Raw genomic sequence first — 19,365 nt, 5'->3', positions numbered from 1 at the left:
CTATTGATCACCCTACTCTGTATAACAACCTTTTACGTACATTAAGACTGTTATAGAATCATCAAATCGTAGGACTGGAAGGGACCTCAAGAGCTAAGTTCCCTCTAAGCTGCTGAGGACTGCAACAAGGAGAGATGCCTGTTCCCCAAAGCGGACCTATAGCGGCTGGAGAGGCGTTCCTCCCCTGGCCCCAGCACAGACCTTCTTCAGCCTGAGGGGAGGTGCCCCAACACGGACCTGCCCTGGACTTGCTGAGGCCAGGGGAAAGGAGCCCATCCCTCAGCCTGGCCCAGGCCCACCGGAGCTGCTGCAGTTGGGAAAAGGCGCCACTCCCCCCTGCCCTGAGCTGCTGCGGTGAGAGAGGGCTGGGAGGAGTCCCTTTTCCACACTACAGCCCTGGGGCAGCCTGCACCCCAAGCCCCTCATCCCCAGCCCCATCCCAGAGCCTGCACCCCAGCCGTCTGCCCCAGCCCTGAGCCCCCTCCTGCACCCCAACCCCCTCATCCATGGCCCTACCCCAGAGCCCACAACCCCAGCCAGAGCCCTCAGCCCCTCAACCCCTACCCCAACCCTCTGCCCCAACCCTGAGCCCCTCCCACACTCGGAACCCCTCAGCTCCACCTCCATCCTATGAATTTTGTTATGTGCACCAATATGAAGGTGATGTGTTACATAACACACCCATACTGATGTACATAACAAAATTCATTCTGTACATGGATGTAAAAAATTAGAGGGAACAAGAAGTCATCTGGTCCAGTCCCCTGCACTCAAAGCAGTACTAAGTATCATGTCACCCCCAGCCTTCTCCAGCCTAAACAAACCCAGTTTTTTTCAATCTTTCATTGGTCACATTTTCTAGACCTCTGATCATTTTGGTTGTTCTCCTTTGGACTTTCTCCAATTTATCCACAACTTTCCTGAAGCATGATACCCAGAACTGGACACAGTACTCCAGTTGAGGCCTGATTAGTGCTGAGTAGAGCAGAAGAATTACATTTTATATCTTACTTAAACACTTCTGCTAATACATCCCAGAATGATGTTTGGGATTTTGTTTTTGCAACAGTTACATTTACTTGTATGTACTTTGTGATCCACTATAAACCCCAGATTCTTTCGTGCAATACTCCTTCTTAGGCAGCCATTTCCCATTTCATATTTGTGCAATCGATTATTCCTTTCTAAGCATTGCACATGATTGCTACTGGTCTAATCCAGGCTGCGGAGCTGTGTTGGGATCTTAGTAGCAGTAGCTGAATTAAAGGTCCAGGAGCCAGTGCTGAGAGCACCTGACAGGATTATTTCAAGGATCAGCTTACGTATTTTTCCGGCCTCTCTATCATGTACAGGGGAGCTAGCTGGAAACAGAGGCCAGCCAGCACTGTAAGACCAGACAGTAAATGCTCCATGGCCCACAGTTTTGAGTTGAATTTTTAAACAGCTAACAAAATCATCCAAAGCACAGGACTTGGTGATGATGGAGGATGTCAACTACCCAGACATCTGTTGGGAAAATACCACAGCAGGGCACAGATTATCCAACAAGTTCTTGGAATGTATTGGAGATGTTTTTTTATTTCAAAAGGTGGAGAAAGCTACTGGGGGAAGGCTCTTTCTAGATTTGATTTTGACAACTAGGGAGGAACTGGTTGAGAATTTGAAAGTGGAAGGCAGTTTGGGTGAAAGTGATCATGAAATGGTAGAGTTCATGATTCTAAGGAACAGTAGGAGTGAGAACAGCAAAATAAATACAGTGGATTTCAAGAAGGCAGACTTTAGCAAACTCAGAGAGTTGGTAGGTAAAATCCCATGGGAAGCAAGTCTAAGGGGAAAACAGTTGAAGGCAGTTGGCAGTTTTTCAAAGAGACATTATTAAGGGCAAAAGAACAAACTATCCCACTGCATAGGAAAGATAGGAAGTATGGCAAGAGACCACCTTGGCTTAACCAGGAGAACTTAAATGATCTAAAACTCAAAAAAGAGTCTTATAAAAAGTGGAAATTGGGTCAAATTACAAAGGATGAATATAAACAAATAATACAAGTTTGTAGGGCCAAAATTTGAAAGGCCATGGCACAAAACAAGATCAAACTAGCTAGGGACATAAAAAGGAAACAAGAAAACATTCTATAAATACATTAGAAGCAAGAGGAAGACCAAGGACAGATTAGGCCTGTTACTCAACGAGGGGGGAAAGACAATAACAGAAAATGTGGAAATGGCAGAGGTGCTTAATAACTTCTTTGATTCAGTTTTCACCAAGAAGGCTGGTGGCAATTTGATGTTTAACATAGTGAATATCAGTGAGAATGACATAGGATCAGAGTCTAAAATAGAGAAAGAACAAGTCAAAAATTACTTAGACAAGTTAGATGTCTTCAAATCACCAGGGCCTCATGAAATGTATCCTAGAATACTCAAGGAGCTGACTGAGGAGATATCTGAGCCATTAGCAATTATCTTTGAAAATCATGGAAGATAGGAGACATTCCGGAAGACCACAAAAGGGCAAATATAGTGCCCATCTATAAAAAGGGAAATAAGGAGAACCCGGGAAATTACAGACCAGTCAGCTTAACTTCTATACCCAGAAAGATAATGGAGCAAATAATTAAGTGTAAGCAGAGTCAGGATAAGCTCTACCCTGACATCTGGTGGAAAGAATGTCAGAGAGTGTATTTGCATAGGCACGCCTACCCTATCCCAGACTGCCGAGCTGTGGGATTGCTTGGTGACAAATGACTCACCTTCAGTTGGGTGGTACTTGCTAGACAAGGGACATGGGTTCCAAAACCCAGTGAATTGAGAGAGGCTGGGGACAGGTATCTGTGTCTGGTGGGGCAGTCTCCTTGTGGAGCCAGAAGCACCAGTTCCACCCCCTCCTCTCTCCACTGTGGAATGTCAGAGTTGGTTTTTTTATTCCCTCAAGAATCTAAATACAGGTTACTGAGCTGAACTCACTTTGGGCTAATGGTGCACTAGCACTGGGGCTCCCCTACTAAGAGCTGAGATCACTAAGAGATGAAATCACTAAAGAGCTGAAATCACTGAGCTGAGAGCACTGAGTACTGTGCTAACTAGTGGGGGAGCCTGAAGCTATAATGCAGAGCAGAGCAGCTGGTGGAGTGGAGCAGTTGCAGGGACGGCTGGAGCGGATCACGGGACAGCTGGTGGCAGCAGAGCGGCTGGCAGAGCAGAGTAGCTGTGGGACGGGTGGAGCGGCCCACAGAGCGAGCGGAGCTGAGCAGTTTGCAGAGAGAACTGGAGCAGCTCATGGAGCAGAGCAGCTGGTGGAGCGGAGCAGTTTCTGAGGATGGCTGGAGGAGCAGAATGGAGCAGCTGGTAAAGCAGAGCAGTTCGTGGAGAAGGCAGAAGCAGAACCCACGGAGAGGCAGGGCAGTTGGCCCCGGACCACGTAAGGTGCCCCTTTCTACCCAGGCTGGGGGGAGGGACCTCTACAGATAAACTCTCGAACTCTGGGGTGGCATTGACCAGAGACTTTTGGGTTGTTGGACTTTGGGGTGATTGGACTTAAAACCCTAAGGGGAAAAAGGACAATGCCAAACGTACTTGGAGGTGGGTTTTTGTTTATGGTTTGTGTTATAACCCTGTTTGTGGTGTTTCTCCAATGGGATGCCGCATTGATTCCTTCCTTTATTAAAAAGATTTTGCTACACTCAGACTCCACGCTTGCGAGAGGGGAAGTATTGCCTCCTAGAGGCGCCCAGGGAGGTGTTGGTATGTGAGGTCCCAGGTCACTGGGTGGGGGCTCGAGCCGGTTATGCATTGGTTACTGAAACGGAACCCCTGGATACTGAACCCGGCCCTTGTTGCTGCCAACTCAGAGGGGCAGAAGGGTTACATAAGCAATCAATTTGCAAACACCTAGAAAATAATAAGGCAATAAATAACAGTCAGCATGGATTTGTCAAGAACAAATCATGTCAAACCAACCTGATAGCTTTCTTTGAGAGGGTAACAAGCCTTGTGGATAGGAGAGAAGTGGCAGTTATGGTATATCTTGACTTTAGTAAGGCTTTTGGTACTCTCTCACATGACCTTCTCATAAACAAACTAGGGAAATACAACCTAGATGGAGATACTATAAGGTGGGTGCAAAACTGGTTGGAAAATCGTTCCCAGAGAATAGCTATCAGTGGTTCATGGTCATGCTGGAAGGGCATAATGAGTGGGGTCCTGCAGGGATTGGTTCTGGGTCCAGTTCTGTTCAATATCTTTAACAATGATTTAGATAATGGCATACAGAGTACACTTATAAAGTTTGCGGACAATACCAAGCTGGAAGCGGTTGCAAGTGCTTTGAGGAATAGGATTAAAATTCAAAATGATATGGACAAACTGGAGAAATGGTCTGAAGTAAATAGGATGAAATTCAATAAGGACAAATGCAAAGTACTCCATTTAGGAAGGAACAATCATTTGCACAAAATAGGAAATGACTGCTTAGGAAGGAGCACTGCAGAAAGAGGTCTGGGGATCATAGTGGACCACAGGCTAAATATGAGCCAAAATGTAACACTGTTGCAAAAAAGGAAGAAACCTTTTTTCTGGGATGTATTAGCTGGAGTGTTGTAAGCAAGACACAAGAAGTAATTCTTCCACTCTACTCCACGCTGATTAGGCCTCAACTGAAGTATTGTATCCAATTTTAGGCGCCACATTTCAGGAAGGATGTGGACAAATTGGAGAAAGTCCAGAGAAGATCAACAAAAATGATTAAAGGTCTAGAAAACATGACCTATGAGGGAAGATTGAAAAAATTGGGTTTGTTTAGTTTGGAGAAGAGAAGGCTGAGAGGGGACATGATAACAGTTTTCAAGTACAAAAAGGGTTGTTATAAGGAAGGAGAAAAATTGTTCTTCTCAACCTCTGAGGATAGGACAAGAAGCAATGGGCTTAAATTGCAGCAAGTACGGTTTAGGATGGACATTAGGCAAAACTTCCTAACTGTTAGAGTGGTTAAGCAATCTCCACCATTGGGGATTTTTTAGAGCAGGTTGGACAAGCCCCTGTCAGGGATGTTCTAGATAAACTTAGTCCTGTCTTAAGTGCAGGGGACTGGACTAGATGACCTCCCAAGATCCCTTCCAGTTCTGTGATTCTATGAACAGCTGCTGTAGATTGCCTGGAGACAGGTGTTTGTTTTTAAAGCCATCAAGCAGCTGACAGCTAAATGTTATCAAAGCCAGGCTAGGGCAGGAACAGGGGAAAACACTGTTCTGCAAGAAAAATAGAATGGGAGAATGCTTCATCTCTCAGGAGCTGGATTGTCCCCTCCCACAGAAAAACCTGCCATCCCAAGACTGAGGGGGAGGAGAATCTTCATGAGGGTCCCTTCACAACAATTCTCTCTACAGATCTGTCAGGCTGGGTCCAGTTTGCTCAGCAGTGAACCCACCCACAGCCTCACAAATCTTGAGGGAGCTGCGGGAAGGCACCAACCCTCCCTTGCTGCTCTCTGACCCCAACCCCTATTAAGAGCTGTGTAATCCAGAAGTCATTTGAAGGGTACACTAACTGTATTAGTCTTACAAATTGAACAATATTATATTATGTGCCAGTAGATGGTGCTCTGTATATTAGCCATCTGTATATTCTCACAGATGTATAGAGCCCTGAAATACCTACCTCTCTAGATTGTTACCTTTTCCAGGTAGCTGGCAGAGGGGGATGAGGTTCATCTTGCTAACCTCAGCCCCAGCCCAGCCACTCCTTTCAGGGGCCACCTAGTCTTCACTCCCTCCCCACCATACAGATCCTCAGACCCATAGAGCCTGGGGGACAGGCTGGCCAGTGCCATGGAGGCAGTTTAGTATCAGCACAAACAGGAATTACCAGAGTGGATCAGTGTCTTGGCTCTAAGAGTGGCCAGCAGCAGATGCCTCAGAGGAAGGTGTAAGAGCTCTTCTCCCCTTCAGTAAGCATATGTGGGATAATCTGCCCCCATATTAATCCTCATGTGGATATCTAATCATTAGAGGTTGGACGAGGCATGAAGTCTAATATCACTGCCAAAATTTGTGTTGGCAATAATCATTATAACTCCAAATATTCTTTATTTTGTCCATAGAAATATCTGATCCCTTTTTTATCCTTGGCTTCACCAACCTCTTGTGGCAATGAGTTCCACAGTCTAATTGCACATGCGTGGGGGAAAAGATGCATGCAACATGTATGAATTTGGCTAAGAGTTCATGGACGTTGGGGATGATTTTCACTTCGCTAACGGGGCAAAAATCACTTGTTCCTGATACAGTTCACTACTGTCCAATAGGTGGCAGCATATTTTTTTCACTCAATTGCAATAATGTGGTCCTAGAGGAGAAAACAATTATATTTTACTACTTTAGACTTTATTCTGCTGAATACTAAAACGCGTACCTAATAGCAATACTTCTTTAAAGTAATGAAATATTTACTGCCTGGAGCCTTCAGCAGCAGAACGGTACAGTATGTTTATTCTGCAGTTCAGTAAATTATAGATATAGTAAGAATCAAATTGATGCTTTCAGACCATGTTAATCCAAACAAGTCTTCTTTATGCTTTTAATCTCAAAAAATTGTTTTCTCTTCCCATGCACATAATTATCAAGGCATCTATTAGGCCCCATAAATAAACCCAAGCCCTAAAATTTGTCTCCAGACTCCAAATATGCTGAATGACTTCAGGACATATTATTTCTCAGCAGAAACTCATGTTTCTGCCATTCTCCCCAGGCCCTTGGTATAGCCCCTAAAGGAAACTGCAGCGATAGCTAAATAAACATTTGCTAAATAAGAACATATATATTGAAATAAATGGAAAACAGTATTTAGAGACAGCTGGCTCAGTTTCAGTAATTGCATAACTCTAAAGGATGCTGGTATCTTTTCTTCACCTCTGCCTAATTGTTTGTTTTATTTTAGGGTTCAGATTCATTTAACTAATCTCAGACTATTAAACGAAGAACAGTCTGTTGGGGAAGGTTGGTCCAGTGGTTAGAGTGGTAACCACAGATGAGGGAAACCCATCTTCAGTTCCTAGCTCTGACACAAATGTGCCATGTGATGTGGCACAAATCGCTTAGGCACAGATCTTTGAAGGTATGAGGTACATAACTCCGATGGGGAGGATCTGGGCCTTAATCTCTCTATGGCTCATAATCCCATCTATGAAATAGGGTTAGCAGCACTTCTCTTCCTCACAGGAATGTTGTACATTAAAGACTTAGGCCACGTCTATACTACCCGATGGATCGGCAGGTAGTAATCAATCTATCGGAGATTGATTTATCACATCTCATCTAGACGCGATAAATTGATCCCCAAATTGATGCCCGTACTCCACGTCGACAGGAGGAGCAAGTGGAATCGACGGGGGAGCTGCAGCGGTCAACTTGCTGCTATGAGGACGGCCAGGTAAGTCGAACTAAGATACTTCAACTTCAGCTATGTGAATAGCATAGCTGAAGTTGCATATCTTAGATCGATCCACCCCTGCACCCCCAGTGTAGACCAGCCCCAAGTGGAGCTCCTCAAACACTATGGCAGAAGGGGCTATCTACATGCCTAACTCAGCTAGATTAGTTATTGTAACATTAATGCTGCAGGACTAGACTCAAAAGTCAGGCAATGTGGAAGTTAAGATTGAATGCTGCACTTAAATCTTTTAATGGATTACATAAAATTAAAATGTATTTCCATTAGGCAACTATGTGGTCGGAGCACAAAGACTCTTGGCCTTTCATCCTGGTATTGCCACTGATTAAGTAATTTGACAACCAATCATATCTTTGCCATGGTTTGTCTGTCGGAGATGCAATTCACTATTCTCTGCCTCGGATACAAAGGCCATAAATTGATCAGAGCCTGATCCTGTGAGTGATGTGCTTTTCACTTCCAGAAATTAATGCACATGGAAGATACCAAAGTGGAATTTCCTCAGTCAGCCTTCTCTGAGAAACATGAAAACAGCATCCCAGGCAGAAAAATAAGCTCTGCTAGTGGTTTGCACAGTAGAGCTCATCGCAAGCACATCAGGTGGTCAATTTGTAAGTGTGCAGTGCATGGTCACAAATCTCCTGTTCTAATCCAGCCCAGATCTCTGATCACCTATTTTAGCTCTGTATCAAGTCACACATATATAGTGTCGTAGAAATGTAAGGTTGGAAGAGATGTTGAGAGGTCCATCTCATCCACGACCCTGCACCAAGGCTGGACCAAGAAACCTAACCCATTCTCAAAGGGTGTTTTGTCAACATTTTTCTTCAAAACCTCCAACCGTAGGGTTTCCACAACCTCCCTTGTAAGCCTGTTCAGTGCTTAACTCTCCTTATAGTTAGAAAGCTTTTCCTACTATTGAACCTAAATCTCTCTTGCTGCAGATTTAAGCCCATTATTTCTTGACCAACCTTCAGTGGATGTGGAGAACAATTGAGCCTCATCTTTATAACAGCCCTAAACATATTTGAAGACTGTTATTTGGTCCCCCCATCAGTCTTTTCTCAAGACTGAACATACCCAGTATTTCCTCCTTGGTCAGGTTTTCTAAACTTTTCATCATTTTTGTTTGTCTCTGAACGCTCTCTCCAATTTGTCCACATCTTTCCTAAAGTGTGTCATGCAAAACTGGACACAGTATTCCACCTGGTGCCTCATCAGTGCTGACCAGAATGTGACAATCACCTCCCATGAGTCATGATAAGAGTTATGTGATCTGAGATGTAATATTTATCTATTTATATTGCATAATAGCTTAGAGGACCCAGTCCAGTTCATGGCTGCACCCAGTAAGAGACAGCCCCTTCCCCAAAGACATTACAGTCTTAATAGATGGGGGAGGGATAGCTCAGTGGTTTGAGCATTGGCCTGCTAAACCCAGGGTTGTGAGTTCAATCCTTAAAGGGTGCATTTAGGGATCTGGGGCAAAAATCTGTCAGGGATGGTACTTGGTCCTGCCAGTGACAGCAGGGGGCTGGACTTGAAGACCTTCCAAGGCCCCTTCCAGCTCTATGAGATAGGTATAGCTCCATATATTATATAATATCATAAAATAGAGGAGGCAGACAATGGGTGGGAAGGAAGCAGAGGGACGGGGACCTACCTGAGGTCACACTGCAGGCTAGTGTCAGATCTCCAGAATCTCAGTCCAGTGCTGTGTCCCCCACACAACATTGTCTCGTGCATAGAGAAGAAATGTCCCCCTCGCTGCAACTTAGTACTGATGGCAGCCTCAGCTGAAAGGCTAAGGCTTATTGGGAATAGAGACTGAATAGCTCTCATGATCCCTAGAAGTGGTTCCTTCAGGTCAGGACTGAGGTCTGTTGGTGGGGTAATGTAGCTTGTAGAACTTTACTTGTTCAGGGGATAGATGAGTTCAGTGTCTGTCTAGGGCTGACAATCCACTCCTTTGCCCTGCCACTAAAGTTCATTAGAAACATACTATGGAGTGGGTGGTGGGATGCCTTCCTCATGCTGTATATGGAACCGAAAAGCTAGATATCCCTCCCATAGCTTTCATATGTCTGTTCCTTTCTTTACAGAGTTGGGTCCTACAGTACATTATTTCCTTGTTCTCCCTTCTTGCAGTCCTGTTTTAGAATCCTCAGCTGTACATGCTGAACTGGTGATGTACTGTATTGCTGTCAGGAAAACCAAAGGGCAACACTGCAGTGGCAGATGTGGAAGAAAGAGAGCCTGGAAAAGATACTATAGGATTTTAGGAGTGCAGAAACCAAACTCTGAATGTATTATTCTGTTACATAGTGGTATGTTGTGGCCAGTGCAACAAATGCGATCCGTCTTCACCACCACGCTCTGTAACCCTGCTCCTTTACGTGAACTGTTTGCTCTTGTCTGTTGTTCCCATATGCAGAGGCTGAGTAGACAATCTTGTCACTCTTATTTTGTTAGCTGCTTTAAAGATCAAAGGCTTGATTTCCCCACCCCCTCAGCTGTTCATGCAAGTTGCATCAAGGAGAAGATTGCTGTGCCCAAAGGAAGATTCTTCACTGCAGGAGGGGAGGCTGTGTGTACATTATTGCTCTCCACCATCATCCTTCAAGGGCAGCCGAGTCCCCTGAGTCCAGGCCATGGCCAGAATCAGTTCATCTTCTGGCTGCTCTCCATGGTGGGTCTCACCATGGAGCAGGACTTGCAGGTGGTACCTTGCACTGCAACACACTCCTCTGGGCTGTGTTTTCACAAAAGTGGGTGCTCTGCCTGAGCCCCCAAAGATGGACTGTTTTAGGGAGGAATGAAGATTTATCCAAGAGCGGTGCAGCTTCTGGAACCTATCCAGAGCTGGAGTAAATTGCATGTGCCCAGATGTGTTTTGCAGAATTCAGCGGAGAAGGATCTCTCTGCCACATACTACCCCACAGCCTGTCAGGGCTGCTGTATCCTCCATGGCTGATGTCTTCCTTTGACTCCCCTCACATACCATGTGGTGGGTGGCTGCTCCCTAGAGATCCAAGGATGCGGATCCATCAGGCCCCAAACCCTCGCTGCTCATATCGCCCCAAAGTACTGACAGTTTTGTTTGACTCTGCTGCTGACCTTAGACAGCAAGTCCCTTCACCACCGCTGCGACTCAGTTTCCTTCACAGGTTAATAATGCTTACCCACCCTTCTAAAGTGCTCTGAGAGCTGGGATAAAAGGCAGCATATAAATGCCAATAATTATCTGTGTGCTAGGATAGCCTAGAGGATAGCACACAGAGCTAGAACTCAAACTCAGGAGCCCTGGGTTTAATTCCAAGCTATGCCACTAGCCTGCAGGGTGACCTTGGCCAAGTCTCCTCTTCTCTCTCTGCCTGTTTCCCTAAATGCAGGTCATTATCCTAACCTCCATCATAAAATGCACTGAGAGCTTCTAATGAAAAGTGCATGTAAGAGCTAGATTGTATTATCATAATTGGACTGACAATAAACCAGTCCTCACTAGACTGTACTTTTTGCTTAAGCCTGATAGGCCAGATCCCTAGCTGGTACAAGCCTGCATTGCCCCATTGATGCTAATGCCAGAGAAATTTATGCCAGCTGAGGATCTGGCCTGAGTAGTTGTGGTGGGTTTTTGAAAGAAGTTGAGGGAAAGCAAATCACTGTAGGGAAAAGTGCAGAAAGCAGCTTTTCAGCCTGCTTAGCTTTCCAGCTGGATTGCTCTCTAAAGTGGCGCATTAATTGGAAAATAACAGCATTCCATCCTTTTAGAAAATCAGTATGCCTTCCTCCCTCCCCACCTTTTTCAGGGGGAATCCATTATGAGGGTGTTTTTGGACACGTGAACGAATGTGGCTCTTGACAGCTCCACCTTCCCACTTAAAAGCTCAGAATCAGTAGGCGAGGTGACAAAGCTGCATTCCTTCCCCCTTCCATATTTGCTGAGTGCTCCTGACCAGCAGCGGCTTCCAGAGCCACTGCCCCATAAAGGAAAAGGAATAAATCTCATTGCATGCTTTTGAATTGGCACAGGCTGGTGGATCAATAGTCCAGTTTGGTGCTATGTGGCAAGGCTCATAGCAACAATGACAGCTTTGCAATGATGCCTCCATAAGCAGATGTCACTGCAGACTCCCTGTCCCAAAGAAGCCAGATGAGGGAGGAAAGGAAAGAAAAGATGGTATAAAAATTGAGAATACAGGCAAATGGCGTCATATTTTTAGAGAGGACTCCATGGCAAACAGGCAATAATTCTAGTAACATAGTATCTCACAGTCCTGTTCAAATTCCCACCAGACCTAGTTAAGTTTGTTGACCACCCACCAATCATAATAATTGTGTTGGTTGCTCCATTGTAAAGAGTGTACTGTAATAAAGGGCAAAAAAAGTTATGCAGAGATATCACCTACCTGGTAAAAAGGTATGATCTCTCCACTCCATTTTATTTTTTCGCTTCCTCTTGGAAGCTGCAAAGGAGCAAATTAGATAAGAAAGTATGATAGCTTGTTCGTGCGAAGAGTTCAGCCGCACAGATGTTAAGGGGAGGCAGAATGTCCTGTGCGTGTCAATATTTTTCTGAAGAATAACTGGTGAGGATTTGAAATCCTGATAAGGGAATCTTCCTGGAGAGAAAGGAGCCATATCAATTGACATGAGCTAACTGACTGACTGCTCAGAGTTTGAATCTGGACCTCAGCTCTTCCTATGATGAAAGGAAGCACACTGGAGATAAGTTATAATGCAGTGGTTGCTATAAAGAAGTCAGCATTTGCTGTGAGTTATATGAGGTATATGAGATTCTGTTTTCTTTTCTGTACGTAGATGTGGGGAATTTCTGCAGCTCAAGATAACACTGTCAATGTTGGGGAGAGTGGTGGGGTTCATGACTGGTTATGCTGCATTATGTTTTGGAAGGACCTGATCCAAAGCCTACTGAAGTCAATAGGCCATAAATGACCTGAAATTCAAGCTTTTGTCCAAACTGGGAAGATTAGGTAATCTTGAAACATGACCTTTAGGAGTTGTGTTAACTCTCAGGAGTTAAAAATGACTGAACTAAGTGCACCCAAGTACAAATCTTGTTTAACATCCTGCGAGTTAACACACGTTTGAATAGAATTCAATTTTAAAGTGTCATAGAATCATGGACTTTAAGGTCAGAAGGGACCATTATGATCATCTAGTCTGACCTTCTGTACAACTCAGGCCACAGAATCTCACCCACCCACTCCTATATCAAACTTATGTCTGAGCCACTGAAGTCCTCAGATCATGGTTTAAAGACTTCATGGTGAAGAGAATCTTCCAGCAAGTGACCCGTGCCCCATGCTGCACAGGAAGGTGAACCCCCCCACGTCCTCTGCCAATCTGTTCTGGAGGAAAATTCCTTCCCGACCCCAATTATGGCAATCAGCCAAACCCTGAGCATGTGGACAAGACTCACCAGCCAGACACCCAGGAAAGGATTCTCTGTAGTAACTCAGATCTCACCCCATCTAACATCCCATCACAGGCCATTGGGCATATTTACTGCTAATAGTCAAAGACCAGTTAATTGCCAAAATTAGGCTATCCCATCATACCATCCCCTCCATAAACTTATCAAGCTTAGTCTTGAAGCCAAATATGTCTTTTGCCTCCACTGCTCCCCTTGGAAGGCTGTTCCAGAACTTCACTCCTCTGATGATTAGAAACCTTCGTCTAAGTTCAAGTCTAAAATTCCTGATGGCCAGTTTATATCCATTTGTTGTTGTGTTCACACTGGTACTGAACTTAAATCATTCTTCTCTCTTCCTGGTATTTATCCCTCTGATGTATTTATAGAGCGCAATCATATCTCCCCTCAGCCTTCTTTTGGTTAGGCTAAACAGGCCAAGCTCTTTGAGTCTCCTTTCATAAGGCAAGTTTTTCATTCCTCAGATCATCCTACTAGCCCTTCTCTGTACCTGTTCCAGTTTGAATTCATCCTTCTTAAACATGGGAGACCAGAACTGCACATAGTATTCCAGATGAGGTCTCACCAGTGCCTTGTATAATGGTACTAACACCTCCTTACCTCTACTGCAAGTACCTTGCCTGGTGCATCCGAAGACCGCATCAGCTTTTTTCACAGTCACATCACATTGGCGACTCATAGTCATCCTGTGATCAACCAATACTCTAAGATCCTTCTCCTCTGTTACTTCCAACTGATGCGGCCCCAGTTTATAACCAGAATTCTTCTTGTTAATCCCTAAATGCAGGACCTTGCATTTTTCACTATTAAATTTCATCCTGTAGAGAAAACCTACACTTGGATTTGGACTTGAATAAGCATTTACAAATTCAGGCGATAAAATGTTACTCGTCTAGTAGCTGTACAACTTTTAGAAGAGCACTAAAGAAAGTTAGTTTGAATATTGACAAAATTTGGGGAGTGAAATCTGGGTAAAAGAAAAGCACAAACCGAACTATTTTAAATTTAATGAAACTGTATCCAAATGATCTCCCAAGTTTATATATTAGAATCAGGTTTAAAAGGGACTGCAAGTGTTGTCTGGCATATTTACAGTATATTCTGTTCACGTGAATGCTGGGGTGGTGTATGGGACATCCAAAAGTTTTGGATAACCAGCTATTCAGCTATATGGAGTGCTATTTTGAGCTGCAATTTCACATGCTGGGGTGGTGGTAGTGGGGGGCACTATGGATTTGGATAACTAGGATGTTTGGATAAAGGTAATTTGGGTAACTGGAATTATACTGTGTAGTATGTATACATTTAAAAGGAGATTATTGGTGAAATCCTGGCCCCAATGAAATCAATTGGAGTTTTTCCACTGACTTCAATAGGACCAAGATTTTACCCTATCTATACAGTGTGTGGGGAGAGGATGGTAGGTTGGGGTGACATAAAGGTTTGTATTTGGGATAACTGCATTAGTTCTGAGTTCCTTTCACACTCTGTGCCATTTGTTTGCATTTTGCCTGCCTATCTTACCGGTTTCTAGTCAGTTTCACTTAATAGGTCTCAGGCATTAAATGTAACATTGGGGAGTATTGGGGTAACATAAGTGGATGGGTTTCTTAAAAAATGGATTTGTGAAGATGGCCCCAAACTTTCCATCTCATCATGTATACAAGGGGACCAGAAATATTACTGGGAGTAAAATAAAGCTATCATGCCAGTATTGCTTGAAGGAGTGGGCTCAAAAGCAGCCTTCCTCCCTGCCCCTTTCATCCTGCTATCTCTCTTGCTACTTAGGATACCACAGCAGAGTAAAACAGAGTTATTTTAGGATTAATCTTCCTCACTGTGCAAAATGTTTGTCCATCTATTAGTCTGGTCCAAGAATAAAGAACACTCAGCAAGAGCAGGCTCATGTCTTCAATCAGCCTCAGGTGTATGTCTCTCTTATCTTCCCTTCTCCCCTCCCCTCACTCTCAGTCAAATGAGAATGAAAAGTTTTTGCTCTTTCTCTTTAGCTGAAACTTTATTTTGCACCTAGAACTTTTAGTTGATGTCCATTCCTGGCAGTGAGAATTTCAATGGAAAACACAGGGGAGAAAAAAAGAGCCTCTGTAACGATGACAAACTGCAAATAGCATTCACAGACCATTAAATTTTTAATCTTTTTTCTTCATCATTATTCTCGTGCCTCTATTAAATTCTTCCAGAGTCAAGTGAAGAGCTAAAGATGACAGTGATAGACAAGAATTTTTATTGTCTTGTCAATACAAATAAACCCAGAGCTGATAAGTCAGGCTACTTTTTCAAGGATGACTAAAATTCAGTGATCTCTGGGAAAAAAAAAAGGCAGGGGGATTAAAATAAAATAGAAATAAATGTATGCATCTTAGGCTCTTTGGAAGATTTATGTTACTCAGGTAGTCTGACTACAGAAAGTGGCTTGAATGATATTTAGTATTCATAGAAAACTATCACCCACATTTGACTTGCATGTTTCAAAATGCAGATTTGCAAGGTTGTAAGAAGGAAGGAAGAACTTGATGCTGACTGTTGAAGGCAATAAGGGGCCAGTCCCCGTTGCCCTTTTAAGAGATGGGAAAGGCGGTGGGGTCCAGAATAGAAAGAAGCATAATGTGGTGGCAAAACCTTGCTGGAGAGCACCAAACAACTGCTGAAGGAATTGGGTTGGCTGAAAATAATAGTTCTTATCCACGTAAACAAAACTATGAATGAGTTTGTGCATGGGCCATGCAGCAGAGAGACGAGCTATGTGGGAAGTTGGCTTTATAGCAGGCAAACTCCATAACAATGAATAAACCTCTGGAGAAAGCATGGGAGAAAAACAGGGGACATTTGAACACCTGCAAAGGAAGGCCAATACTAGGAGATACCATGGTATAGTAGATAGTCCAGGGCCAGTGCTGTGTCACATCTGCCACTGGCCTGCTATATGACAATAGGCAAATCTGTTCTTCAGTCCGTGCCTCTGTTTCCTCCTACCTTTTATCTGTCTTTGTTTAGATTGTAAGAGGCGTGTGTCAGGGATTGTCTTGCTAGGAGTATTTGGAACGCCTGGCACAATGTGCTCCAGACACTGCTGCAACACAAATACCACATTTTCAAGGTGGTTTTTAGAGTTTCCTAGATTTCCAACAACTAGAAAGGGAAATTGTTAACCATGAATTTCAGCTGGGAGACTCTCAAGTCAGCCGGACCCTAAACAGTCATGGGAGGAGAGCTGGGCGTGAAATTCTATGGACAAGTGATGTGCCAAGGTGGAATGGATGAGCAGAAGTGACCAGTAAAGGGGCAGTGTGAGTAAAGGCAGAATCCTAGGACCTTGAATGTAGGCATGATGAAGACTCGGCAGTTGTGAGGGTGAGAGGAGAGACCGGGATCAAAGCGGAAATAAATGTGAGCTCGTAGAGACAGGTGAGAAAAAGCAGAAATAGCACAGACTAGAATTTCAATAGAGCTCAGCACCCAACTGTTCCCTTTTAGGCACCCCCCATAGTTCTCAGTGAGTCCTACTGGATGACGGGCACTATTAAGTGCATAAATGGAAGCTGGGTGCTCTTAAACACCGAGCACCAATTGTGGGTGTGGGGCGCTTATCTGGCCCTATAAGCAAGGACTTTTATTTAATGCACCTAACACCCAAACCTCAGGCTTTACCTGCCATCTGATGCTAAATTGCACCTCTCTGTATTTGAGGTCTTAGCAAAGTAAAATGTCTAGTTGAATTACAAATTAACACTTCTACACTATGTTGAGATTATCTTAAACCCTAGCCTTTCCAACAGACGGTGGAGAGGATAGGGGGTAAAAGAACAGACAGCCCTTGCTCTTGATATTTATAGGAACTAAAGCTACTTCATACACTTTCAGGCTAGAGGAAGCCACTGTTAAAACCAGTGCAGATTATTTTTGGAAAGGCACTGACGCTGGATTTGATTATTTGGAATAGCAAGGGAGTTTTCATGTAAATTATTTTTGGATGAGTTATTAAAGTTAATAATTTAAAAACTGCAATCACCTTTTTGGAAGTAGGTAAATTAAATCCAGTGGCAAGGATATACCAACTGTAGATTGATTTGAAACAAGTCCTGGGAATTTAACATTCTTGTGTACCAAATGTATTAATCCTATCTGAAGTCATGGGACCTGATCTGGATAATACTTGTGTGCATATTAATCCTCTGGAAAAACAATTGGGGTGGGTACATTTCCATTTGCTTAATAGAATAAGAAGCGCCTGACAATGATTGTTTTTATGTATAATAATTATTGCCTGTTTTATTTAGAGAATGGAAAGATCTGTTCATAACTAGGATTGAAAACTCTTTTTTTTATACTAAAAGAAGCCAAATCACCTCCCCCCCCAACCACTATTTCCTAAATTGTGACTTGCAAATATTAAAATTATGGCTTAGATCCTCTGTGGAAGAGTTATTTGACAAGTCTGAAAAGGGAACTTGCTGCAGCTCAGGATCAAAACTCTGGGCATGGTCAGGTTAGTTACCTATCCTACACCCTGGTCCCGTGCTGAGAACTCTGCAGTTGGACTCCAGCACTCAAATAAAGCAGGGCTCTGCTCATGCAATTCAGTTTAGACTGGGGCCCTAGCAGGCTGGATTGTGATAATCCAAACATCACAAGCATTTTAGGCCCACATTTTCACAATGAGCTTCTGAGTTCGAGGTGTTGTGGAGTAGTGGAGACTTCTGAACCCAAGAACGCTGCAGGCAGCCTGAGTGAATACTCCACTCTGTAGGTTGCCCCTGCTACCACCAATTCCGCTCTGGCAGTACAGCACTGGAAGGAGATCTCCTTTCCAGGTCTCCCTGAGTATGCTTAGCCAGAAGCAGAAACAAGGGGACAATGGGGGACTTGTTTTGTGTTCACTCTTGTAGTAAAATGCTTTGTGGTGCGAATCACCACTTTCAGCTCCGATGCCGTCTGTTGCAGCTAAGGGATCAGCCCAGCTCCATGAGTCCTTCGAATGTTAGCCACAGTTGTGTGAAATGAAAGAGCAAACTATTAACCCAGGTATATCCTGCCACCCCTGATAGAAGCTGCACGGCATTCCAACAGCAGGGGTGGAGTTGGATATGTGATACAATCTACTCCACTCCCATGGTACACCTAAAATCTCTGACGAAGTGGGTATTCACCCACGAAAGCTCATGCTCCAAAACGTCTGTTAGTCTATAAGGTGCCACAGGATTCTTTGCTGCTTTTACAGATCCAGACTAACACTGCTACCCCTCTGATACATGGTACACCTTGCGTGTTGTCAAACCAGGTAGTATTTGGGAGCCCATGGGACATGATGGTTTTCATGAGTGCTGCTACTTCCCTTTTTAAAGCATGGCTTTTGGAGAGCAGCATGCCTGGGAATCCTTTCTCTACACAGTCACTACTCAGGTGCTCCTAAGTGTAAGCCACCTGGGCTGAGTGCGGATCTTTATCCCCTTATAGTGACTGGTCTGCCTAACAGGATAAGAGCCTACCATAGCTACCAACTTGAAGAGCTACTCCTTAGCTCATGCAGTAGAAGGTTCTTTTTATGCTGATGAGTCTGGCTCCAAAGCCCACTGATGGCCCAGGCAGGATCATCATACAAGCTCTGTGATAAAGGGACTAGGTGATAATTGGACTGTCCCTGACAGGTGTTTGTCTAAGCTGTTCTTAAAAAACCTCCAATGATGGAGATTCCACAACTCTCTTGGCAACTTATCCAGTGCTTAACTACACTGACCATTAGGAAGTTTTTCCTAATGTCCACCTTAAATCTCCCTGGCTGCAATTTAAGCCCATTGCTTCTTGTCCCATCCTCAGAGGTGAAGAACAATTTTTCATTCTCCTCCTTGTAACCACCTTTTATGTACTTGAAAACTGTTATATGTCCCCCCTCAGTCTTCTCTTCTCCAGCCTAAACAAAGCCTGTTTTTTTTCAGTCTTTTCTCATAAACCGTTTGCATAAACATAAATTGTTTGCATAAATAGATTGCACAAGTACTATTCACCAACAGTCATAAGGTAAATATCTAACTACATGGAGCTTATTTATTGCCTTTCTCTCTTTTTTTTTTCCTGTTTAGCATGAACTAATCCACCTCATGGGGGTTGCATTGACATTTCCATTGCAGGCTAGAGTCATCTTTGGAGAAATCCCTCTTGAACTGTCCTAATTACCAGAGGAAATACCTCTCTCTGCACAGCTCTGTGTACAACTACTAAACCCTCCCACCACTACTTAGGAGACTTTCCCCCTTGGATCTTGTTACACAACCAGGGAACCATCAGGACAGCTGTTATCTGAAAGACTGAACAGCATGAGTTTCAACCCTGACTCTACTGCGGGCCTGCTGTATGACCCTGGGCAAATGATTTAGCCTTCTGTGCCTCGGTTTCTCTATTTGTACAACAGGGGAAATAGCCAACTTTTAAGTGCTTTGAGATCAACAGCT

This window comes from Gopherus evgoodei, chromosome 7 (genome assembly GCF_007399415.2).
Source record: "Gopherus evgoodei ecotype Sinaloan lineage chromosome 7, rGopEvg1_v1.p, whole genome shotgun sequence".
Classification (NCBI taxonomy): Eukaryota; Metazoa; Chordata; order Testudines; family Testudinidae; genus Gopherus; species Gopherus evgoodei.
Note: the sequence above shows the minus strand (reverse complement) of the source record.